General features: G+C 36.0%; 1 protein-coding gene across 1 annotated transcript in view; it reads right to left on the bottom strand.

Moving 5' to 3' along the window:
- The window catches only part of CGNL1 (cingulin like 1), a 201,046-nt gene extending 174,658 nt beyond the window's left edge, over positions 1-26,388 (bottom strand). Inside the window, exon 1 of the mRNA XM_003755724.4 lies at positions 26,281-26,388. The gene's annotated coding sequence lies outside the window, so the exon portion shown is untranslated. The remainder of the gene's footprint in view (positions 1-26,280) is intronic.
- Positions 26,389-27,886: the final 1,498 nt, after the last annotated feature.

Raw genomic sequence — 27,886 nt, 5'->3', positions numbered from 1 at the left:
TAAAGTCAATTGTTGGATTAAGTAGGCAATTAGTTTTCAGAACAAACAATAATTTTTTTTTTTTCTGTACTACCCTAACTCCTAGGTAAAGGACTTTTATCCCAAAAGCTGAATGCTGCCTGAGGGAAATTTTCTGAAAAGAAGTATCTCTTCTCTAGGCACTCCATCTCCCCGATCTTTAAAATGAATACGCTTAATTGTGTGCATAATCCTGGTAAGATTCAGGTTCCTACAATTTACATGGGTGGCCCCTCACAGGTGCTTTTTAGTGTAACTCTGTGGAGAGGGAAAGGTTGACAAAAAGTTGTTCATGATCCCTAGGTTACAAGTTATCCGAATTCTTTGTAGATGATATGATCCCTCCAAATTCCCCTTAGACATTTCTGGCCTTAAAATCCTGTTATCATAAATTCTATTTGGCTTTTAAAGCCCTATGCAATCTGGTCCCTTCTTACCTTTCCATCTCCTTCCAACTTGCCTCCTCCATGTCTTCCCTAATGCAATGACACTGGCCTTTTTGTTGTACCTTAAACATAACACTCCATCTCCTGACTAGGCATTTTCGCTGTTTCCCCTTGCCTGGAACTTTCTCCCTTCTCCTCTCCTTGATTCTCTAGCTTCCTTCAAATCACAGCTAACACCTCACCTTCTGGAAGAAGTCTTTCCCAATCTCATTTCATCCAATTATAATTTGTATGTAATTGTTTGCATGTTGCATCCTGCTTATACTATGAACTCCTTGACAGCAGGAGCTGTTTTTGGGTTACATTTTTTTTTGTCTTTGCATACCCAGCATTTAGCACTGGGTCTGGCAAAAAGTAGGTACTTTATTTTATAATATAAATATAAGTATAATACATTTATATATATATATATTAAATATAATTAATGTAATATATTAATATAAAATATATGACATATATATTATAATATATAATATAAGGTTCTTTATAAGCCACTTAACTTGACTTAAGGAAGTTACAGGATTAAGCATGGAGCTAGTTGGAAATGTGGGACAGTTTTTTTTAGTGTGCCTTTCAGTAACTGAGCTAAGACCTCACCAGATACATAATTGATGACTTATATAACACTTTAAAGTTTGCAAACTATTTAACAAAAACTCTTCCAGTTGAGCCTTACCACAACCCTTATGTGACTTGTCCATGACTATATCACCAATAAGTGTCAGAAGCAAGATTTGAATTTAGGGTTTCCTGATTCTAAGACCATCATTCTGTCCATCAAACCATACTGTTTTCAACAACAGAGGTCTGGTATACTCTATACAGAGTGTATAAGACAGAGAATCAACAATATGGATAGAGCTTACCAATGCACAAAACTGAGTTTTATAAATGCTTCTGCTTCCATCTTCATTCCACACAGCTCAATGCTTTGTGCCTAAACAGGAATATTCCCTGTTCACTATGATTCCCAAATATAGATGCAATAATAAAAGGAACTTTGTTTACTCTCTTTGCATATATGTATATATATATAGACATAGATATACACACGCATATACATACCATAATTATACATATATTTCAAATTTTATTTTAATTAGTTTTTGTTTAAATTTTTTTGCAACCAAAATAACAGAAAGACTATGTAATTATGCTTTAACTGATGCAGTGAAAAGGACCATTAATCCTAAGGTCTTGCCTCAAATTTTCCACATATGTTTCTTTGACAATAAGTCAAGTCACTTAAAAGTCTGAAATTTTAGCCCTGGAAAAGAGCCATAGAACTTACTCTACCAGTTCTCCAAGTGTGGTCTGAGAATCCCAGGGAGCCCCTCAGACTCCTCCTTTCACATAGTCCCCAAAGTCAAAAAACCATTCTTATAATAATATTACTAATATGTTTTAATGCCCAAGACATTAAATCTCAATCTCTCAATATCTCTCAATATCTGTGTCTGTGTGTGTGTGTGTGTGTGTGTGTGTGTGTGTGTATATATATATATATATATATATGATTAGTGAAGAAAAGTTCTTTGGAAGCATCCTCAATATAATTTAGGAATACAATGGGATCTTAAAACCAAAAAGTTTAATAACTACAAATCTAATCTAACCTAACAATGTCAATCTGCCTATGAAAACAATTGAATCCTGGAGTCACTAAATGATTTGGCCAAGATGACATCCTGGCAGACCCCAGAAGTTTAATCTAGTGTTCTTTCTTCTGCAGTACAGTGTCCTCTCTGATAAAACAAACTCCTTAAGGCAAGGCAATGGACACCTGGGGAAAAAAAATATTCTTTTATATTTACCTCTGAAACTACAGGAAAAACTATTCAGTTCCTTTCCACAGCACAGACAAGGAGTGGCTTACTTAGAACTGACTGATATCCAAACATGGGATCCATCCAACCTACATCACACTGGACATTTTATGATGTTTTACAACATTTCCTCCCATTCTCATTGTGAATACTGAAAGCTTTTCATTTTGTTCCAAAGGAAATGATCTTATCCCCACTCAATGATCTCATTATTGTTTAAGTGAAGCAGGTATCTCGCACATATTTCAAAAGAGCTAGACACTAGATCCCAAGTTTAATAAAGTTAAACTATAACAATGAAAATAACACTTAAATCTAACATATGTACATAGTCCTTTTTTTAAAACAGGAAATAATTCTTAACAGTTTCTCATTTTTTAAACTATAAACTGGAAGGTTTACCAAGCTGTCCCACAAAAATGTTTGAATAGTGCTTACATCTTTTGTTTTTAACCTATCAAAATTTTTTCCACACTCAAAATTTTTCCATCTCCATAGATTTGGTCAAGGATGCTTAATTTTTTTGTGTCTCTGAGAGTCTGATAAAGCCTATGGACCCCTTTCCCCAAATGTTTTAAAATATATGTAGCGACAGCTTACAAGAGCCAAAACGTAGGAGTAAGAAGTAAATTGCCATAACTCTTCCATATTCACTTCCAAACAACCATTAAAAGTGTCCCAGCATAAATCATAAAACAGCAGAACCAGGAAAAAAACAGAGTGAAACAATCTTTTAGCATAAGAAACTTGGAAGATTAGAAAGAAAGGTTAATTTCATTTAGCTAAAAGGGGTGTGAAGTCCAGGATATGAAGCATCCCAACAAGTCAGCAGCAGGGGCCACTTCAGCCAAATAGGAGAGCTTAGCTCCAGGTCAACAACACCTCCTACATCAGGACCCTACCATGTGCCTCAGCCTAGGCACAGAACTGGCAGACATTAATTCTGAGAAATGCCACATGCTTCATTGTAGTCCTAGGGAAATACAAAAAGATCCCACCAGATTCAGCACATACTAGATACTAGCACTAGGACCACAGGTGAGTTGCGAGACCCCCATGGTTTCCAGCAGCACCAGCTATTCCCCACTCCCTCAGCACAGTACCAGACATGAAGGTCTCCTGTGGGTCTCGGGGCAATATCAATGCTACACCAGGTCAACAACCATAGTCTGGAGCCCCTAACACAAGAAGCCTGAGACAGTGCCTCTTTTACCTTGGAAATAGAGCTCAAATTTAAAAGAAAGGAAAAAATGCCAAAAAGGATGAGCAAAAACAACAACGACAACAACAAAGAATCTGACCACAGAAAGTTATTATAGTGACAAGGAAAATCAAGACCCCAAACTCAGAAACACCTATGGACAAAGAAAAATGGGGAAATAGCCTCAAATTTAGAAAGTACTCATGGAAGAGGTTTAAAAAAGAACTTAGAAATAAATCATATAAGAGAGATAGAGGAAAAACTAGGGAAAGAAATTAGAATGATGCAAAAGAATTACCAAAAAAAAAGAATCAATGGCTTGGAAAAAGGAAAAAAAAATGCATAAAATGAATGCCCCTTGTGGGCATCCCCATTAGCTGGGGAATAGCTGAATAAATTATGGTATATGAATGTAATAGAATATTATTGTTCTGTAAGAAAAGATCAGCAGGACGATTTCAGAAAGTCCTGGAGAGACTTACATGAAATGATGAGAAGCAGAGTGAGTAGAAGAGAATATTGTACACAGAAACAAGAAGATTATGTAAGATCAACTGTGATAGACTTAACTTTCTAAAACAATGAGGTGATTCAGGTCATTTCCAATAGACTTGTGGTGGAGAGAGCCATATGCATCCAGAGAGAGGACTATGGAGACTAAATATGGATCACAACATAATATTTTTTGGTTTTGTTGTTTGCTTGTTTGTTTTTTTTTTTTTAATCAGAAAAATACAAATTTAAAAAGGAGAAAGGACTTATGCAAAAATATTTACAGCAGCCTTTTTCATTGTGGCAAAATATTAGAAATTGAGGAAATCAGTTGGGAAAGTGATGGTATATGAATATAATGGAATGGTATTTCTTATTGTGCAATAAGAAAATAGTGAATGGGCAGATTAAAAAAAACCTGAAAGGACTTGTACAAGTCTTTCTTCTACAAATATTATTGTATTACAAATATACAGAATTAGAAAGACATTGTACATACTATCAGCAAATACAAGTGTGACAATCAACAATGAATGGCTTAACTCTTCCATGCAACACAATGATCCAAGACAAGTACAAAGGACTCACAAAGGAAAATGCTAGCCACATCCATATAAAGAACTGATCAACTATGAATACAGATAGAATACTTTTTTCTACATTCTTTTTCATGTTTTTTTTTTTCTTTTGATTCTGTTTCTTCTTTCACAATTGTGACTAATATGAAAATAAGCTTTATATGATAGTACTTAGAGGAGAAGCAGAGGGAGAAAGAAAAATTTGGAAGTAAAATTCTTATTAAAATGAATGCTAAAAATTGTCATGATGTAAGGGGGAGGGAGAATGATAAAATATCCCTTAAATACGTAGAGAGGGGAGAGGGAAAGGGAAAGAGAAAGGAATAAAATCATTGCCCTCAAGGAGCTAAGAATCTCAAGAGAGAAGTTAACTCAAAAAAGAAACTGAAAAGGCAGGGGAGGAAGGTGGGGGAGGGGAGGAAGGTGGGGGAGGGGAAGGAGGAGAGAGGAAGGATGCTATTCCATGCATTTGAAAACATCTGATTTGAATCCTTCATAAGGGAAGGCTGTGGAAGGACTAGTTGCTCCAAGAAGACTAGAGAGGCAATTGAAGAAGTTGAGAAGGTGCTGAGTTTTCAGTAACAGAGTCAGTCAGCATAATAAGGAGATTTCAAGTGATTTTCAGCTTAGACTACTTGAGGAATGATGTTCCATGAAGTTGAAATTAAGCACAGCTGCTGACAGAAAAAGAAAAAAATTTTCCTATAGTAATTTGTGCTTACCCTACTACTGTGGAGTGATATGCTATAATGACAATCATTTTCTTATGTCACTGAAGTGACATAATGAAAAAATGAAATATTTTTTAAAAAATTTTAAGTATACCTTTACATATCACAACCTAAAGAGAGATGGCCATAACTTTCTTGAGGAACTCATCACCAGAAAGAACTTTTCTAGATTGGGCCAATTAATGCATTAAGGAGGAAGTCATGTGATATAGTAGAAAAAGTACTAGTCTTGAAATCAGAAAACAGATATTCAAATCTAAAATTTGGATCCCAGTTTTGCCACTTTCTAGTTATGTGAATAGGCAAGTGACTTAACTTTTCTATAGAAGACAGTAGTATAATGGAAAGGACACTAGATATGGAGTAAAGACCTGTGTTCAAACTATGATTCAACCCCTTATTACCTAACTTCATGGCGGTGAATAAATTATTTCATTTTTCTTACCCTTCAATTTCCTCTGCTATAAAATGAGGAAATCTTAGTAAAACCCTAAGGTCCCCTTCTATGGTACATCTATTATTCCTCTCTTCACTGAGGTTGCAGATTATGGATAATACTTTCTCTTTGTTACAAGAAGGGATTAAGGGTAAGGGGGAACAACATGATAAATGACAATAGTGTAAAAGTCAAAAAGCAACAATAAAACATTAAAATAAGTGATCTTTAAGCTCTCCTCCAGTCCTCAATTCATGATCCTGTGATAATCCTATGTTCATTTTCCTTTTCTATGAAATGGAGATGGTAATGCTTGTACATCATATCTCAGAGGGCTACAGTACAAAAATTGTTTTGCAAACATTAAACATGAGCCATTACTATGACTCCCAAAAGGTTGTGATTTCTTTTTACCAAGGCTAGCTTAAAAAAAAAAAAAAAAAAAAAAACACGGTTGGCAGGGGGGGGGGGGGGGGGGGAGGAGGAAAATCGGAACAGAAGTGAGTGCAAGGGATAATGTTGTAAAAAAAATTACCCTGGCATGGGTTCTGTCAATAAAAAGTTATTAAAAAAAATAAAAAAGAAAAAAAATCACCTAATTATATCTGTCTTTCTCTACCTTCCCCCATCTCACTTTTCACTTGCTTTAGTTTCAGATTCTTATATTAGCCAGAGCTCATTCTATTAGCAAGATAATCTGGGCCTTATCCATCTACTAAAACTTATCTATACTCTTTAGATTCCTCCTAATCAATAACTACCCACCCTTTCATTTCAGTGCAAAGGCTATTTTTCTTGAAATGGTCTCACTCCAAGCCCTTGATGGATTTCCTTTCTTATCACCTCTCCCACCACAGGCCTGGAAATTTTCTCTCTGCCACTCCTTCCATCATCAAGGCCTCCTAGAGTGGAAATGCTAAACAACCCTTCCTCTGGGCTCCATCAGTTTGTAAATTGCCACCCAGAGAAGCTCAGTTCTTCTCCCCAGTTCAATGAAATAAACATTTATTAAGTGCTGGGTGCTATGAATACAAAGGTGAAAAAGAAAGAATTCAGCACTTTAAAAGTTTACAATATAAGGGGGTGGGGGGGGGGGGAAAGGAATACATGTAAAGACAAAAAAAGCATAATTTCAGAGATGTGACCCAATTCACTTATTTTATAGATAAGGAAACTGAGGACTAGAAAAAGAATTAGAGGAATAAATGCAAAAGCATTTAAGTGTTCAAACTAAGCCCTACCTAAGAGTTAGGGAGACAAAAGGAAATACATTGCCCCAGGTTGGCAAAAGAGCCCTCTAAAGGAGGAAATTTAAAAATGTAATTGTGCAGGCCAAAGTGGGGAGGTGGGAGTAAGAGTATTTTTGTTAGGAAAATTGCAGGAATGGTGACTGAAACAACAAGGGAATTCAGTACACCTTTTCCCGTAGCAGTGCCATTTGATTTCAGGCCAAATGCTTCAGGATATGATTTCTGGTCTGGGTTAAAGAACCAGAATGGCAGAACAGAATTAGAACTCATGCTACAACTCTAAAAGTTTTTCTAAAAGCTTTTCTCATTATACCACACACATGTACATGGATATAAACCTTGAGTTAGGCAACCTTCTAACAATAAACTTCTCCAATCTTACTTAGTTAGATTAGAACAACAGACTTTTTTAAAAAATCTTGTGCCACATGTTTAACTTATATTGGATTGCTTACTATCTAAAGTAAAGGGGAAGAGGGGAGGGAGAAAAATTTGGAATGAGGTTTTGCAAAAGTGAATGTTGAAAACTATCTTTGGAAAAATAAAAAGCTATTATAAAAAAATTTTAGTTAAAAAATTATTTTTAAAAAAATCTTGTGCCAGCATTAAATCTGAAGCCCTTCCAGGATAATAGATTATCACAATGAGTATGTATAAGGCAAAAGAAAGATTCAGACAGGAATATAAGAATCATTTGTAGAGCAGGAGGTGGGAAGTGGGTCTGGATAAAGCTCATAGACAATTTAATAAAGATATCAGGGAATGGAGACTTAAAAGAATGCTGACACTTTGGTCATTTGTTTTCTTTCACCAGTTGAGACTATGGGACCTGAAACACATAATTTGAGTCATAAGGCATCTCAATGGTCATCTAATCCAATCCATACAAAAATGGAATTCCCATTAAGGCACATTGGATTGGGATGGGTAGATACCATAATGGGTAGAGCACCAGCCTGAGAGTCAGGAGGACTTGAATTCAAATCCAGACTCAAAACACTTGATATTTACTAGCTGTGTGCTCTGGGCAAGTCACTTAATCCTGATTGCCTCAAGCAAAAAAAAAAAATAATAATAATAATAATAATAAAGCACATGGAATGAATGGGCATCCAGAAGACCTCTGAGGATGAAGACTCCACTACTTCAGAATTCTTAAAAGCTTTAAGGCTCAATCTAATTCAATGGTGTCAAACTCAATCGAAAAGAAAGGCACTAAACCATATATAGGGATCTCTAAGGGCCAAAAAACCCCACACATTTTATATATTTATTAAGCATATTCAACATCTTAAAAATGAAAGAACTATATTTTAATCTAGTTCAGTCCACACTCAGGAGTGTTGTAAAGCCACACATGGCTGGTGGACTACATCTGACATTTGTGATCTTGTCCAAGGAGTCCAGAGAACACACCAGCAAGTAACAGAATGGAAATCTGTGCCCAAGACTTGTAATTCAATGTTTTTGCCACTATATCACCCCATATTTCCTCTTTAATGGGACCAGTAACTGGTCATTATATAAAAAGTTATCATGGCAGGAAAATAAAGGCTGGCTGGTATTTGTAATCTGGAGGTTTTTATTTTTAAATTGGCAGCCACATTATGGAACAAGGTTCATCTGGTTTCTTTGTAAAAGTAAACACAGTTACAACAGAGTTATAATTCAGTGCTCTCAAAGTCAAGTACATCCCTTAGTCTATGGCTTCTAAAATGTCTACTTAGAAGCACTATGGGCATGACCCTTCTGACTACATTTATTAATTTCTTTTGGTCTCTGGACATCATAGTGATCCCTGTATGCTGGCTGTACTTGTGACTCCCTTCCCACAACAGAGATTTGTCTTTATGCTACAGGGAAAGACTATCTACCTACTGTCCAGTCAGGGTCCAGAAGAACCTTCTAGGAAAATCTTGGTATTTGCTGGCTATCAATTATACCCACTCAGTGAGAAGTAGAACAATCCAGCAAATTTTTTTCATATGGAATATCAGTAATTTTAAGAAAGTGCTTTTTTTAAAATCAAAGTGAGATTTAAAATACAACTTTTTAATGTCTTAGGTCATCTCCATGCCAAATCAAGATGGAAGAATATATGATTTTTTTTAAAAATAGGATCAGTAGATATATACGAAAACATGGGACTATAACAGGTGTTGGAGATAAAAGCAATATAATTTGCTACTAACTACTAAAATTGCTACAATACTAACTACTATAATTTGTCTTCAGCACTCTACTCATGAGTTTAAAATATACATAGTATAAAATAATCATCAGGAAAATATATTAGAGAGATATCCCCAAAACTGCTAAATGACGATGATGAGGCAGGATTGGGAGCTGGAGGAGGGCATCAGGAAACCTTGCCCTAGATCACCAAAAAGTATATAAACTACAGGGCAAAGTACATGTGATTCAATCCCAAATTGGCCTAAATCCCAGAAGGCTCTCAAAAAGCTGACTTTCTTCTTCAGATGACTAGACTGGAAGGTCAAGGGCCCAGACTTTCTTTCCCTATCCTTTACCTTTTTTTCTTAAGAAATTTTATCGTCCAAGAAGAATACTCAACCAAGGACTCAAATAGGAAAATAATTAGAAACCATCCTAGATTCTATTAGGTCGGACACAATTTTTGCTTCTTTTCTCATCAGTTAAATCCTTGAATTGGATTCAATATTAACGTTTTAATGATTAAAACAATGAAAATAAGGCTTAACTGATTATTTTTGTTTTCAAAATGCTATTGCCTTCCTAAAAGAATAAGGAACTGAAAGGTAAGCTTTCTATCCCTTTGATATTAATCTACCTAGATGTGTTCATCTTGTTTTGGATATGATCTAGGAAGCAAGAGTCCAGAGCACTTGTCCAAAATGCTGCTTTTCTGCTCCTCCAAGTTTCAAGACGTCTTCCTTCAGTTTCTACTATCTAGAAAAGTTTAATATTATAGAGGACATGCTGAACTCTAACACTGGGCCCTCAATTAGCTTATGAAAATTACTAACATAAATATTTTCTAAAATCACCAACAAGTTTAGACTTACTGGGTGGACAGAAGGAACACTTACCCCACAAATTGTTCCTTGAACTAGGTAACTAAGTTACTGTTTTGACTAACTCTGTCTGATCTAACAGATCCTGTGGCTGAGCTATTGTCTGAAAGATTCTTTTTTAGCAACCCAAAATTATGGTATATAAGCTTTCTTCCCCCTTGACTCTAATTGCCATTTAGCTGCCCAAGCTATTTGGGCCACCCACTTTGGCAAAATAAAGCTTTGACTTGGAAGAGAATCTTTTATGACTCTGAACCAAAACTCTCAGCCTTAGCACTCAGTCTCTCAATCACCTGCTCTTTCCATTCCCTACTGCACCTGCCATAGAATGTGGCTCCTATCAAGAGAACTGTTTACTTTTTGTCTTTATATCACCAACATCTAACAGAGTACCTTATCCATAGCAGGTATTTAAGTATTGTTTGTTGAAACAGAATTTTGTAGAACGCAAAAACTGTGCTTAATTTACAGAATTCCATAGTGTCTCAATTTTCTATGAAATCATTAAGAAACTAAACAAATTCTATCCACTCAGTCTTCCATGTTTATACATTTTTTATACTTCCCCAAGGATTATTCTAGGAAATTAATCAAAAATATTTTCCCATTACAAAAATTATGCTACCTGCACCTCATAAATTGTATTGATTTTAGATGTTGAGACAGCCTTCCCTACTTTGACCACCTACTATTATCTTTATTTGGCATGAAAATGAACTAACCATAATATGGAGAAATTTCACTTTACCTCTAACTCTGAATTCAAAAAAGCACCACCTGAAATTCATTGCAAATTACTTCCTATTAGCATCAAGATCTTGTTACCTCCCTTTTCCTCTCTCCAACACAATTCCCCTGGAGAACAAAACAGTCTGAAGTCAATGAAATGCTACAAATGTTGGCAGAAGCCTCCAAATGAAAATATAAAGTAAAGTGTATAATTAAAGGCACAGATTAAGGATCATTCATTACACTGATCTTCATTTAGAAGGCCATGTCTCCATTCAATGCCAAGTGTTCCCTGAAACATCTATAACAAGGATTTTTAATGGCTTAACTGAGGAAAGATTTTAAACCAAGTTATAAACAGGGTATGGGGTAGGTATTTTCTAATGACTTGTTTTTTAACCTAGCCATTCTGTCACCAGAAAATAAAAAGTACAACTGAAGGCCGTTGCTGGTGTTCCTGCTGAGAATTCTTCAGCAGTGAACAAACAACTAATAAGATGTATTCCCAAACCAGCCCCAATAACCCTGGCATTCAAAGTTAATTTCAATGTTCACTTCAAGGATCATTAGAAACACTGAATAAGAAGGTGGAGAAAGAACACCCATCAAAAAAAAAAAAATCAAAAAATCCATGACAAAAATAAATCATACTGCTTACAAATAAGGGCTAACTCAGGGAGATCAAAAGGGGCCTAACCAAAAAAAATCAGAACTGTGGCCAGTTCTGGGCACTTAATTTTAGAAGGAATACTTGATATTGCAGTCATAACCAACAAAGAGTAACAAAGATGGTTAAGAGATCCCCAACCATGAATTATGAAATCTGGTTAAAGCAGAGATTCTTAAGCTTTGTTTAAATCATGGCTCCCTTTGAAAATCTGATGAAACCTATCAACTCTTTAGGATAATATTTTTAAGTGTGTAAAATAAAATATAAAAAATTACAAAGGGAACTGATTATATTGACATTAAAATACTAATTTTAAACATTCACAGAAGGCATGTTAAGAAGCCCTAGGTTAGAAGTATAAAAATGGGGAAAAAATTTAGCAGCCAGTGTTTCTAATAAAGGTCTCATTTCTAAAATATATAAAGAACTGTGTCAAATTTAGAAGAATATAAGTTATTCCCCAACTGACAAATGGTCAAAAGATATGAACAATTTTCAGATGATGAAATTAAAGCCATCTATAGTCATATAAAAATGTTCTGAGTCACTATTGATTAGAGAAACGCAAATTAAAATAACTCACCTCTCAAAGTGGCTAAGATGACAGAAAAAGACAATAAATATTGGAGAGGATGTGGGAAAAGTGGGACATTGATGCACTCTTGGTGAAGTTGTGAAATGATCTAACCATTCTGAAGAACAATTTGGAATTATGCCCAAAAGGCTATAAACCTGTGCATACTCTTTGATCCAGCAGTGCTACTAATGACTCTGTATCTCAAGGAAATCATAAAGGAGGGAAAAGAACCCACATGTGTAAAAATGTTTGTAACAGCTCTTTTTTGTGGTAGCAAAGAACTGGAAAATGAGTAAATGCCCATCAACTGGGAATTGGCTGAATAAGTCATGGTATATAAAAGCAATGGAATATTATTTTTCTATTAAAACTGATGAACAAGCTGACTTTAGAAAGCATAAAAAGATTTATAGGAACTAATGCTAAAACAAGAAGAACCAGGAATACATTGTACACACTATCAGCAAGATTGTGCCATGATCACCTGTGAAAGACTTGGTTATCATAGTTCAGTGATCCAAGACAATCCCAATAAAGTCTGGATAGAAAATACCATCTGTATCCAGAAAGAGAACTTTGGAAATTGAATGTAAATTAACACATGCTATTTTTAAAAAAGTGAATATACTTGTATAACCAGAAAAAAATGAAATAATGAATAAAGAAAAATTATTTTTTAAATCAAAGAATGTGTAACCACTTCAGAAAGTAAATGTGTTCTTTTTTTTTTATTAAATTGCTGATTTGAATTTACTTTTTCTAAAAGGTAAATGAAATGCAGACAAAAAAGGCCCCATTCAAATTGTGTTTTGGTGAATTAACATTTTAGCATTATTTATGAGTTAGAGCACTCTTTACAAGGCAGAAAATGCCAAATCCACAAAACTAAACCACAGTGAAATCTCACTCAATAGGAGGTCATGATTTTGGAATTTGGGATCTTTAGTCTGGAGAGGAAACAAGTTTTCACTACCTGTAAAGAAAAGATTTTTCCTAAGCAGCCATTTTTTCCTAGGTCTAGTGAAATAAGTAACAATGAAATGGGATAAGTTCAAGTTCAAAAAGAGGTTAACAAGTTTTAGTGATTTTTACACCTTACTTATTTGTATGTAAATGACCTTGCTAATTACAAAAATACCTTATCTAATCATTAAAGCAGCCATTAAGAGTAATTTAATAGCAACCAAATGCTACCCCCCAATTTTACACACACACACCCACACCTACACCCTCAAAAACTCCTGAGGGTATCACAGCAGAGTTTGGTATAATAACTCAGTATAGTCATAATAGTAATTGACTTTATAGAGTACTTTACAATTACAAAACATTTTACATATATTAAGCACATCCTAGAAGAGGTAGGTAGTTATGGAAAGGTATTGTAAGCAAAGTCTCTGTAGTCAGAAGGCCTGGCTTCAAATCTCAGTTCTAATATTATCTATGTGACCTTGAGTCATTTCACTCCTTTGACTCAGTTTCCTCATCTGTAAAAAATGACAAGTGGTTGAACTAAGTAATCACTGAGATTCTTTTCACCTCTAAATCTATGATCCTATAAACTCACCTACCTTTATAATAGACCTTTGAGGTAAGTAAGTATTATGATGTATTAAATATTAAAATTTTATTAAGTTCTTCCTCTGTGCAAGGAACTGTTCCATAGCCTGGGAATACAATAACAAAACAATAAAGGGCCCTTAAGGAACATATATGCTAAGGGTGGGGGATGGAGAGAATAAAACAATAAATAATAATAATAATGACAGCATTTATATAGTGCTTTTACACTTAGATGCTTTACAAATATTAACTCACAACAACTCTGAGAGATATGTGTTATTATTATTATTTCCCATTTTACAGATGAGAAACCTGAGTTAAGTTTAAGTGGCCAGTATCCACTGGATGACCTAGCTGTTTGTAGAAAAATAGGAAAATATAAAGATGAAAAAGAATAAGAAAAATCCATAGGATGTCATATACTATATCATAGGAACAAAGGAAACATAAAAAAAAAAAAAAAAAAAAAACTATGGAAGAAGTGGCAATTAAACTTTTCTTTGAAGAAAGAAGAGTTAGACAAATTATAAAAGAGAGAGCACATACGTGGCCCAAAGGATATCCAAAGGTACTAGTAGTTCAGTGAATAAATCACAAGATCATAGAATACCAGGACTGGAAAGCATCTTTAATTTAGCAAGCCCAGAGAGATTAGTGACTTCCCTTGCTTAGGGTTATAAGGAAAGAAAAAATCACAAGTGCCTTCTCAAAGTGGGGGAGGAGAAGGAAGGAAAAAAGGGAGGGAGAGAATCTGGAACTCAAAGTTTTAAAAACAAATGTAAAAAAAAATGTCTTACATGTAACGAGGGAAAATAAAATTTCAAAATAAATAAATAATGGGGGGAAAAAATAAAGAAAGTAGGAAGGAAGCCAGCCAAGATGAACAAAAGCAGAGTGAGAAATAATCTGAATAATGCTGAAGAGGTAGTATGCAGCTAGACTGGGGGGAGCCTTCTTATCAATGCTAGCCTGAGGAATTTGTACTTTATCTAAAATGACAACAAGAACTCACTCTAAGTAGGTAGGGATCTGAGTCATTTAGTTTTGAAACAGATTCTTCTGTCTTCTAACTTATTCCTATACAATTAATGTGTTTGACCAGCTAAACCAAGTACTCTCTGCCCCTAGAAAGGCTGAGGTGTGATTAGGGAAATTTGTAATACTAAATAGCTAAATCTGATACAAGGCAAGTAATTTAATGTTAAAATTCATCCCATATATGATTCCCCAGGGAAAAAAAGTGCTGTACACCTCAACTCTGCAGGTAAATCTCAAACTTGAAGAAAATGTCTTCTAGTAATTCCACGAATAACAAAGGTACATTATAACATCCAGAAGAAATAAAGCAATTCCTTTGATTATGAAGCCATTGGTAAATTTATGCATACAGATACTCTCTAAGCATTAAATATATTATGCACAGACTCAAAACAGAAGACTGCTGATCTTGAAAGCTTTCCCTGGCCATCAGAAAAGGAAAATAAATGAAATATGACTAATGTGGTTTTCCTCCAGAATTGACCGTTTGTTGACGTGTAATACATTCTCTCATCCCTTAATAGTGGTTTTTCTCCACCCCTCCTTCCTCTAGGATAACTGGCCACCAGTGGATCTCCTTCTGAAGAAACTGATTTGAAATTCACACTATAAATATGGAAGCAAAGAAATATCACGAAGAGCATAACAGTTTCTTAAAATCTGTTTATTTGATTCTTCCTTTTAATTTGGGGGGGGGGTCATTTAGTCAGCCCCTCATTTTACAGATACAGAAGCTTGAGGACTAGAGATCACATAACTAGTAAGCAAATAGCAGAACTTGGATATAAGCTCAGATTGTCTTATTCATATATCCTTTCAATAAATACTTATTAAATGCCTACTGAATATAGTGCATTGGAGAACATGCAAAGTTTAAATGAAAATAAATATCTGTCCTCAAGTATATTACTTATAAACTAACTGAAGTCCAGGGAGGATGAGTAGCTTGTTCATAGTCATCAAAATAGTAAGTGCAAGAGCTAACATTTGAACCCAGATCCTTTAACTCCAAATATTTTGGAACTGAATCCAATTAAACAGAAGTACATCAGAGAGGTATAGAACAAAACAGTATAGGAAGTTCAAAGGTTCAAGGTATATGGCAATTATTCCATTATGGAAAAGATCCTGGAAAATATCATAAAAAAGAAGGTGCTTTATTCTTTTCAGAGTAAACTAAAGGATAGTGTAACTGCTTATTTTGTAAATATTTAAAGTCTAATTCTCATCATTTTCAGATGAAGAGACTGAGGCAGAGGTAGACTAAGTGGCTTGTCCAAAGTCACAGAGATAGTAAATGACTCTAAGGTGGGATTTGAACTGTCTTCCTGACTCCAAATCTCATATGATATGTACTGTATCACACTGCTTCCCCAAATCAGTGTTCTAACCACCAATTTCTTTTCCAGAAACTCTCATTTTGATGCTATTATCAGATGAGTCTTACACACACACACACACACACACACACACACACACACACACACACACAGAGTGATTTAATTGCTTCATATTTCTGTTCAAAAGCCTTTAAAAGCTTACAAATGATTGGATAAGAAGAAAGAAATAGTGAGCCACAACTTCTGGTTGTATCCCTTCAAAACTACTTCTCTCTATATCTTAACTCTCACTCTAGTTCCCTGAAATTGTGTTGCCAGCCCTAAGTTCAGCAAGCACTGGATGGCAGCACCTCCACCTAATCAAGTCTGGCCAAGTTACAAGAGAGAAGAATGCCAACGCAGAAAGAAACACTAATCTTAGAATTCAAAGCTCTGAGTTTGAGTCATGACTTGAACATAGACAACAAATGAAATAATCCTGGGCCTCTAACCTATTTAATATGTAACCTCTATGAGCCTCAGTTTCCTTGTCTATAAAACAGGGATAATAAAGCCTGTACTAGCTTCACCACAGGACTACTATGAGAACAGTGTTGGTAAACCACAAAACCCTACATTAATGTGATCTATCATTATTTGCAAAGGCAAATAATTGCTCTTTGAGAATATGAGATTTGATTTAAAGTCTCCCAACTTATAGGAAAACATACCTTTCAACTTCAACAAACTCAAACCTATTATATAGCACCATGCCAGGACCAAAAAACAGATGAATAAAGTGTAGGAAGGGAAAAAAGAACAGTCTAGTTTAGCTGGATCCAAGTAGATGTGGAGGAGGACGATATGAGATAAGGTAAGTCTGAGCCATTTTGTGAAGGCGGGCCTCCAACGCCAGGAAAAGGAATCTGAGCTTTATTTTGCAAAGTATAAGAAGCCTTTTCATCTAACAGCATCATGAAGGTCAAATCCTGGACGGAAAAAGTGGAGGTTAGAAATCCAGAGACAAATATGGTGGTCTATCTGATAGCAATTGGTGATTGGGCTAAGATGGGCAGTGGAGGAAAGGAGAAGAAAATAATGTTAGAAAAACCAAAAGTTAACAACAGTCTCATAAATGATTTGGGGTGTCTGTGGAGGAAAGAGAAGATATGTTAGAGAAACCAAGGAGACTAAAAAACAAAGCATCATAAATTATTCAAAGGAAGGGTTACAATATAAAATAAGCATCTCACCCAAACCTAATACTTAGACAGCATCTAATACATATTTACTCAATAAAGAAAGGAATGAGACAATCCGGGTTCTGTTACTTGTTTGCTGGCCCTGTGACCTTCAGTCAGTCAGGTAAAAATCTCTGATCCTTAAGTTTCTGCATCAGTAAAATGAGGGAGCTGAATTAAATGGCTTCCAAAGTCCTTTCCATCTTCCCACAGAAGGAGAGGACAGGAGAGCAGATGAGGACAATCAAAAATCAAAAACAACTCAACATTTATTAGGCATCAATTTTATGGACACTTCATTTTTTTATATGACAAAGACCCTATCACAAAGGAACTTAAATTCAATTAGTTTTGAACACGTTGAATGTAAGTACCACTGACAAATCAAAAAGTCAGAAGAAGCATAGATTCTTGGGGAAAAATAATTCAATTTGGATGCACTGAATTTGAAGTGATGGACATCTAGGTGGAGATATCCTATATGAAATATGAAGCAGAGGTCTGAAACGTTGTAAGTAAATATTTTAAATCATGTGCATAGAGATAATTGAGGAATAAGTCTATCAAGATAGAGAATGTAGAAGAGAAAAAAAAAGGGCCAATAACAATCTTGAGAAATAAAGGGAATAAGAATGTAAAAAGGGACAAGAAAAAAAAAACAAGGAAGTAGAAGTCAGAGATGTAAAAAAGCAGCAGAGTGCAGGGTCTAGGAAGTCAAAAGAAAATATATACAATTAATCATGTGCGAAGTGAGAGTTTTGATTTCACAATAAATGGAAATTCTTTCCATTGATGCAGAATAGAAAGTCTATATTGATACCTGGGGCATAAATCACTCCCTTGTCAAGAGTAACATAAGCCAGTATGTGTCAGAAGCCACATTTGAATCCAGGACCCTTCCTGACTGTAAGAGATTACTATCTACTGCTCTTTATAGTTCATGATATCTATTAACATTTCCTCATAATTTTGAAATGCAAAAATGCTTCCCCTCTCCCCATTGGTCAATAATGACAAGTTAGTATCTGATCTACAAGAAATAAAATATATGAATAAGGATAACAAGAGAAAAATAGGGATACAAAGAAGTCCTAGTCATCTTTTCTCAATCTCCTAATAGAAAAAAAAAAAAAAAGCGTTCATGACCATCTTTCTATACCAATGCAGTGTTTTCCCCCCTGATAAGATTTTAAAGGGTGAAAAAAATATGAAATCTGCACAAAATATTTGAAGCAGCTCTTTTCATGGTAGCAAGGAATTGGAAATTGAGTGCATACTCATTAACTGGGGAATGGCTGAATAAATAATGGTATATGAATGTAATGGAATACTATTGCTCTGTAGGAAATGATATGCCTGCTAATTTCAGAAAAACCTGGAAAGACTTGGATGAACTGATGTCAAGTGAAGTGAGCAGAACCAGGAGAATATTATATATAGTAATATATATATATTATGTGTTGACCAACTATTATAGACTTAGTCTTCTCAGCAATACATTGATTCAAGAAAATTCCAATAGACTTGGAATGGAAATGCCATCTGCATCCACAGATAGAACTATGGAGACTAAATGTGGATCAAAGCATACTATTTTCACTTATTTTTGGTTTGCTTTTTCTTTCTCATGGCTTTTCCTTTTTGTTCTGATTTTTCTTTTACAATGTGACTAATGTTATAGAAATGTGGAAATATGTTTAAAATGATTTTACATGTATAACCTACATCAGAATGCTTGTGGTCTTGAGGAGGAAGTTTGGGAGGGAGAAAGAATTCAAAATTCTTAAAAAAAAAAAATAACATTGAAAACTATCTTTATATGTAATTGGAAAAATAAAATATTATTGACAAGTTAAAGAAAAAACCATAATAACTCAGACTTCTTCTCTGATATGAAGGGAGGGTCAAAAAAGTTTATGCAGATTTTCCAGATTAGAGTGAAGAGTGTTGCAGCCCTAACTCCCACAATGTAGAAAGAATAACTATAGATGACTTCAAAAAGAAGAATGGACAGACTTTTATAAACTGATGAAGAATGAAATGAACAGAACAATAACAGTTTATACAATAACAATTACATTGTAAAGAGAAACAACTTTAAATATCTAAGAACTACTGTCAACACAATGAAGTTATTTGTGATGGAAAGGGGAATGATTGAGAGTGCAGAATGAGTGAGAGACACAAAGAAAAATACTATGTGTAATACACATATATCTACATCTAAAATTATTTGTGTTCAACCACTGAGGGACTCTATTTTGCTTAACTATGGATATTTGCTAAGAAATGTATTTTTCTTTTATTTTTCTCCAACATGGGGGATGGGAGAGAAAATAGTTTTCTATTTTTTATTTGTTTGTTTAGTATAGAGAAGTCAGGGGTAGTCCTAGATATGCGAAACGCTATAATTTTAGATAAAGGTCACCTTATTATTAGCTTTCATCTAATTTTGTTACAACAGACCTCCCAGGAAGTGGGATTAATCTGTAAATGTATGTAAATATAAAAACAGACAACACTGACAAAACTTATAAAATTTTAAGATAAATTTTATTAATAAAATACATGGAAGGGCACAAGAAACCAATTATCTTTAAATAGTTACAAAAATGTTTAAAAAAAAAAGTTTATAAACCCTAGATTAAGAAACCCCATTTTAGAGTTGTAGTAGAAAACTAAAAACATTATTCATTCTCCATGGGGCAAACAGAAATCCCTTATTGGCCCACAAAGAATAAACTCCTCCCTGTAAACAGAAAGGCTGCCAACTGGGTTGGCAGGCATGGTACAAATTCATAGCAAATCTACAGAGATCTAATCCCAAACATTGGTAACTCCATGACTACTCTGCCCCTAAATCCCGAAAATCTCCTAAATCATTGTTTCTTAGGGTCAAATGTTAAATTATGTTCCATTGAAGTAGAATGCTTGTCTACAACCCAGTTTGAAGTTCCAAATTTATCTCATGTCACAAAGCTGAAGTAAACATTGGCTTCTAACTTTACTAGTTGCCATTCTTAAAAGTTTGAAGTAATTGTTACTCAATTATTCAACCATGTCCAGCTCTTCATGATGTCATGGACGATAACACCTAACAGTCAATGGAACATTTTGGCAGCGGATTAAGGCAAGAGAAGTTAAGTGACTTGCTTACTGTCACACAGCTCATAGATGTCTGAGGCCATATTTGAACTCAGGTTCTCCTGACTCTAGTTAACCACTGAGTCACCTTGCTGGCATTGAGGTAATTGTTATATGGCAAAGATACTGGCCACAAGTACACAATTAAAGAACCCAGTGTTGCCTGTGTCAAGCATAATCAACACAAGTTGAAAAACTTCTTTCATGTAATATAGATATGTTGTTAAGTTGTTTCAATCATATCCGACTCTTCATCATCCCATTTGGGGTTTTCTTAGCAAAGACACTGAAATGATTTGCCATTTCATTTCCTAGCTCATTTTATTTTATAGAAGACAAACGGTTGAAACTGAGCTAAGTAGGGTTAAGTGACTTGTCCAGGGTCACACAGCCAGAGTCTAAGTATAAATTATAACTTTGTTTCTTCTGACTCCAGGCCTCTACAGGGCTACCTAGTTACTTCCAGTTAAAGATAACCATACCTCTATATGACTGGAAGAAACACATATGTATTTTTCTCTGTGACTCTGTAAAATGACATTTTATCGAACTCCAGTCTCTGAGCAGCATTATACATAGCTGTCTTACTGGTTCATCTTTTGGAAAAATTCTTGACCCAAGATCCATGAACTTGTTTTCCAGAACATTTTTATAACTATTTGAGTATAATTTATTTCTTTTATTTTAATCCCTTAAAAATATTATTCTAAGAGGCCCATAGGTTTTATCAGATTGCCAAAGAAGGCCATGATACAAATAAGCCAAGAATCTCTGTATTCTCTTTCTTTCCAAAAAGAGGATAACACATGACCACCACCACTACCAACAACAACAACAACAACAAAACACACACACACACACACACAAAACAACCCAATACCAACTACACACGAAAAAACGTTTTTCTCAAGAATGCAATCTAATATATAACCCTTCAGCATTTAACAATATGTATATCAGAGTGTTTCAATATGGCGCCTTATCTCCATTTCATCTCCCTTATATGAAATGACAATTGATAAACAGAGACGGTTTTTGTTTGTTTGTTTGTTTGTTTGTTTGTTTGTTTGGTGAATTGAGCCACAATTTGCCCTCCAAGACCTAATTGCTCCTTTCTTTCCTCTCTTTTTAGCAGCTATTGTCTCTCCCATTCACACTATCAAAATCTGCTTTGGAATGGGAGTGGGGGAAGTAGCCTGTGGTATCAGTCAATTTATAAGTCATAGTAAACTAAGGACAAAGAGTTACCCTCTCTTGGGATATTTATTCTATATTTCTGTCTCAAGGTTGAAAAAGAAGCTTTGTCTCAAAAGGAATTTCAAACTTCAGAAAGGAGAGGTGGGGAAAATAGAGAACAAAGTTAATAAGGGAATGAATAACATTTCTTCAGTATTATTTAAAAATCAAACTCTGTAGATTTATCAACTATTCCAATAACAGGTAGGGCTCTAATGCTACTTACTGTCAACAAGCTTCTCATTTTCTACCATCGCATTTCCAAGATTTTCATTAGATAGACTGATGTCTGGATAGCATCATTGCTAGATGCCAATAGAGATTTATAGCTGATTCAAATAAATTCTCTTCAAATTTAATTTGTTAGTGACTTTTTCTTTCCTTTTCTTACATTACCTGTAAAATGGGGAAGGCAATCTTTCTCTTACTAATTCCCCAGGGCCTTAGCATGAGAATCACATGAAATGATGCATATAAAATACTTCTAAAATCTATATAATAAACAGCAGCTCTTATTACAATCTAAGTTGCTGTCAACTTTTGCTCCATTCTATGGATCATTAGCATTAGGAGCAGACAAGGGAAAAGGGGAGGAAAAATACAACTCAAAAATAAAAATAAAAAACTCAACTCTATTCTTCCATAGGAAGATGGCTCTATTACTTTGGAAGTAGTAAGAGCTTCTTTCCAAAATAAAAAAGTTTACATCATCCAATGGGATAGATAGCATCCTCAGGAAAGAGGGAATCAGGCAGGAACCAACTCTTTGTATGCTCAGTCTTAGGACAATGTCAGCCACATATATTGGTGAAAATAAAAAAGGCACAAAATTTCCAGTCTGAATTCAAAGTCTGCTACATACTACCTATACAATCCTAGACAAGTCACTTCCCCTTTGTTTCTTCATCAGGAAAATGAGGTGAGCTGGACTAAGTTGGTGTCTGAGGTCCCTTCTCTTCTAAATCTTTCTCACCTAAATTAATCTAATTTTTTAATATAACTAAATTTTCTGCTTATTTACATCTTCATTTCAATCATATCAAGACCCATAAAACCAATGTTTTTGCAATTCTGTCAGGTTTTCATACATTCAAACTTAATTTCATTCTTTCAGGGACCTATACATGTGTGTATGTGTGTATCCACTAAAGTGGTCTCTACAGACTGAACAAAAGGTCTTTGAAAGCTGCTGTGGCCAAAAAACATCATCCTTCTCTACCCTGATGAATCTGAACTTAGCAAGCAAGACTAGATCTAGGACAAAGGGTACGCTGTCCATCATTTGCTTGTACTTGAAGTCTTTCCAGGTTGGAATGACTTGCCATATAAATTCTTCTTCTGGCATAGTCTTCAAGAAAGAAGGGCCATTTCCATGCCATTTCCATTCCAATGAGGCAGCAGAAGAGAACTTTAGTAGAGGTCAGACTTACATTATTATTTTCAAATGCCCTTTTGCCAAAATGTTTTGCAAAGTTCACAATATAATTGTCAATCTTAGATGCAATGCTCAGACTAGAAGAGGTAAGATCATAGGAAAGAGAATGCTGTCCATGGAATCCAAAGAGTTTCAAATTCTAGCTCTCTTACCACTTTTGTGATAATAAGCAAATTATTTCCCTCCTCTGCAATCTCAAGAAAATCACTCTCCCTCATTGTGCCTCTGGTTCCTCATTTATAAAATGAAGGTAATGAACAAGACCAGTTTATCTTTAATCTGTGATTTAAAAAAAAAAACTCTCATTAGTTCGTTTTCTTCATAATTCTTCATATTTTACTTTACTTTATTCTGAGAAGTCCATAATTTCCCCCAAATGCCAAAGAGATCCATAATTATGGGAAAGTGGACAGAAAAGGGGAGGATGTTATTCATCAATGACTGGAACACTGGATTAGAAAGATTTGATTTCAAATCTGTCTCAGACACTTACAAAATTTATGATTCCAGGCATTTAATTTCTGTCTGCCTCAGTTTTCTCATTTGCAAAATGGAGATAATATTGTGAGTTTTATAAAGATCAAATAAGTTAATATTAGTGATGAGCTTTGCAAAAACTTTTGAGTACTACATAAATGCTAGATATAAACAAGGTTAAGAAATGAACTAAATAATGATTTGCATTTTATAGTACTTTTAAGAACTGCAAGGCCTTTTCCTCTACAGCCTTCTAAAGCAGGTAATGTAATATTATCATCCTTATTTTATAAACTAAATCATCTCTAAGAGCTCCTCCAGCTCTAACATCCAATAATTCCTATGTATAAAGTATTTTTAACTGAGCCTCTTTCTTAACCTTCAAATGAAGACATATATTTCGGATTTTCAACCAAGAAGGTAACATGATTTGATTTTGTTGTCAAACCAAAAAACACACAAACAAACAAAAAACCTGCAAGAAAATACTCTCCATTGTCTTACTCCCTAAAGGCTAATTAAATATTTTGGTCAAATGTCACACTGTCTTACACACACACTTACTTTCCACGTAGCCAAAACAATTAAAAGAACTCCCACAAAGATCCATTTCTAGCATTAGGGCAAATTATGGCATTGGAAAGTGGGGGATGGGGGAAGAGAGAAGGAAGTCAGTAAAAACAAGGGGGAAAGAAATGAAGAGTACAAATTTTTTATAGGAAAATTAATTTCATCCTGCTATGGATATAGATTCTGTAAACTAAATAGAAACAAGTATAAGCATTCATTTCTGGAGGGCATACTCCTGAATAAAGAATGTCATCTAATTGTTAATTTTTAAAAATACAAAAATATAGTCCTATGTATTTATTTGTAATATATCTTCTTCCCCTTTTTGTATCTCCCTATTCTGGATAGAGATCAACCCCTGGCTGTCATCTAACAGTAAACACTGGAAAAGAAAACAGAAAATTAACCTAGACCCTAATAGGCTCACACTAAAAACAAGGACACTAAAAAGAAATCATATTTGTAAATATACTACTTCTGATCAACTGGCTTTAAAAATCTAATTTTCTATATGTCCTCTTCATCTTTCTAAGTCAATTACAAAGATTGGATCCCATCAAATTCTATTCCTGGCTTCTAGCTAATATCCAAAAAAGGTAATATCCTTTATTTTAAACAAAGAAAAAGGAAGGAAAAAATATATTGTATTCAATACAAAAGAGGTTAATAACCCTACCTAGAATAAGTTAAGCACATTCATACAGACCCTAGTGACACAAGATTATTGTACAAAACTTTAAGGATCTCATTAGAACTCACTTTGGAGGATAAGCTAAGACCCTAGAATCCATGCAAAACATTTCTGCTGGGTGTCTCAAAGATCTGAAGAATCCATAAAATGGTTTCATATCTTGCCTTTAATTTGAAATCTTTTAAGTTGAATGTCAAATTCATGTCACCCTGGTTTCCAGAGAAACAAAAGAAGCTGTGTGTGTGTGTGTGTGTGTGTGTGTGTGTGTGTGTGTGTGTATAATAACTTTGTTTCAGTTGAGGATAGAGTGCTTTAATTCCACTTCACTCACCAGGTGAATAGAAAGTACAGAAATATTTACTACACAAAGGTAGGGGGGGAAAGGTACCTAAAAAGGAAGAGTGAGTGCCATCAACAGTTTTCAATCTGGTCCCACTAACAAAGAAGCCCTTCCAGAAAAGAGGCAATTTTTATGGGAAAGTCATGACATTAACCAAAACCACAGTTTATGAGGTGTGGCTAATAAAGTAATGTGACTTATTACTTGTGTGGCCCAGAAATTGTCTCAGAAAGCAGTTTCAAAAGATGAGCTCCAAAAATGTTCTGAACAATGGCAGAGTGGATGGAATAAGTCATATACTTCCTAAGGGAACTACTTTGAAGGATAATGCTCATTTGGTTGTAAAAGTTTTCATACGATTCATTTTTTAAAAATTTTAACATCCAACTATAACGTTATAGTCACAACATTCGATGTAACCTGGAAAGATTCCTAGGAAATCAGGAATAGGACAAAAATGCAGTAAAAGTCTTCCCAGCAAACAAACACTACTGGAGAGCAGAACTTAAAAGCTTTTCGTTTCAAAACCTGACTTCAGCAGAACACTTCCTCAAGGACCGGGATCCGAGAGGCCAGAAGAGAAAGAAAGATAGACAGCACCAGGATTGAAAGTTCCTTCTCTCAATGCACCTCCTGATCTATAGCAATCATGGATGAGGAGTATACAAGGGTGGTGGTAAGAGGAGATGGGACTGAAGACACTGTCTTCCGAGTCAGGTCTGGAAACTAGGAAATGAAGTTCCTCCCGTACGCGTGCATTTCCAGGGACCTGGAGACCTTTCCCCACCCTCCACAGGACGGGAGGAGGGATCGCTCAACAGCAGTCGCTCCCATATGGGGAATGAGTCCGAGATGGGGACACCCTTCCTCAGTGCCCGGCCAACTCTGTCTAGTCATGACCCGCCCAGGAAGCCGACGCGGGACCCTCAAGCCCATATGGGAGCCCGATCCAAAAGTGGAGATGAGCTCGCGGTTCCAGGAACCCTGGTCAATCTCACCCTTCCCCTTAGGTTTCTCTAGGTCCCAGGCGCTCCAGGAGCAATGTGGGGAGGAAATGAAGAGAAGCTCACCTGGCAGGGGAGTGAAAACCTTATTGGGTGACCCCTAACTGTCCCCGACGAATCCCGCAACTCCAGTCCCGGCCACGCGTTCCCCTCGAGCCCAAAGCGCACATACAGTTCACCTCCAGTGGCAGCCCCACACCAATCTCACTCACCGCTCGGGTTCCCGCCCCTGACTGCCTCGGGCTTCTCCTCGGTTCGACTCCTGTTCCTGCTTCTGCTCCTGCTTCTGCTTCTGCTTCTGCTCCAGCTCCTGCTCAAGCTCCAGCTCCTGCTCCAGCTCCTGCTCAAGCTCCAGCTCCTGCTCAAGCTCCTGCTCCTGCTCCTGCTCCTACTCCTACTCTTGTTTCTGCTCCAGCTCCAGCTCCCGCTCCTGCTTCTGCTTCTGCTTCTGCTCCAGCTCCAGCAGCCAAGCCTGTCCAGAGCAGGAGCCCTGCGCCGTAAGGGGAGTGGGGGCCGGGCAAAGAGGGGAGGGCTCTCAGAAGGAGGGGAGGGACGGGGCGGGGCGAGCCGGCCGGGGACTGGCGGCCCCTGCCCCAGAACAGCACTCGAGGCCAGCTGTCTAGACACCGGTAGACGTTTTCATTCGCGCTGGAAAGTGGGAATGTCCATCCCCTTCCCCTAATACTTTCCCCACCCCTTTGGGAAGGGCCTCCGGGTCTTTGCCACGAGCCACCGCCCACCCTATCCCAAATACACTCGAATCTCCTCCCATTCTACCCTTCCCACCCAGTCCCTGGCCCTGGACACAAGTTCACTCGACCACTAACCCCTCCTCTCCTTCACACAGAAATCCCCTTGCTCTTCCCTAGAGGAGTATATTTTTCCCACCTTCTCTGCCAGTCCCTTACCAATCATCTGGAAGATCTCGTTCAAAAGTCACCATTTCTCGGAAGCATTCCCAAATGACCACTTTTGTTACAGTGCTATGTTACATCGGGGATTCCTTTAGTGTATGGGCCATACTAGAGTCATCTGAGGCTCTTTCAAATCTCCAGAGCTCTGATTCTAATTAAAGACTCCTCATCGATCTTCTAGATCTCTGCAATTAGTATTTAATTTGGAAAAACGACTGTACAACAAAACTAGTAGTACAGGTGCTGGGTGACATTTCAGCTCCTTTATATAAGTTTTTTCTCCTCAACCACAAAGGACCAGAACGCATTTTCCCTGTCAAATCCAATCAACATATTTTTCAAGCTTTTGAGATGCGCTCAGTTCTGTAGTAGATAAAAAGAATTCTAGGATTGGGGATTACTTCCCTACCCTCAAAAAGTTGACAGTGAAATTGGAGGAATCATCTATAAACATCATAAAAAATTATCTAACAGGGTCTAAAGCAACCAAAGGGTTTTTATTAAAACCTATTGTATGTTAGACTGTGCTATTTACTTTGTGTGGATATAAAAACAAAAATGAAGCAGTCCTTACCTCAGGGAGTAACAAACAACATCATGGGAAATAAAGGTTCAACAACAATGTTGTTATATAGTGATTTAGTCATATCTGACTCTTCATGACCCATACTTGTCCACCATTTCCTTCTTCAGTGGATTTAGGAAAAAAAGGAGCAAGTGGCTTGTCCACAGTCACACAACTAGTAAGTGTCCTGAGGCCAGATTTGACTTTAGATCTCCTTGACTCCAGGCCCAATACTCTACCACTGAGCCACCTAGATGCCTCTAGGTACAAATATAATTACGAAATGTTAGTCAAGTAGCTTTCCCAAAATAAATAAAAATGTGATTTTTAGCAAAAATA

This window comes from Sarcophilus harrisii, chromosome 2 (genome assembly GCF_902635505.1).
Source record: "Sarcophilus harrisii chromosome 2, mSarHar1.11, whole genome shotgun sequence".
Classification (NCBI taxonomy): domain Eukaryota; kingdom Metazoa; phylum Chordata; class Mammalia; order Dasyuromorphia; family Dasyuridae; genus Sarcophilus; species Sarcophilus harrisii.
Note: the sequence above shows the minus strand (reverse complement) of the source record. Positions and strands in the feature narration are given on the sequence as shown.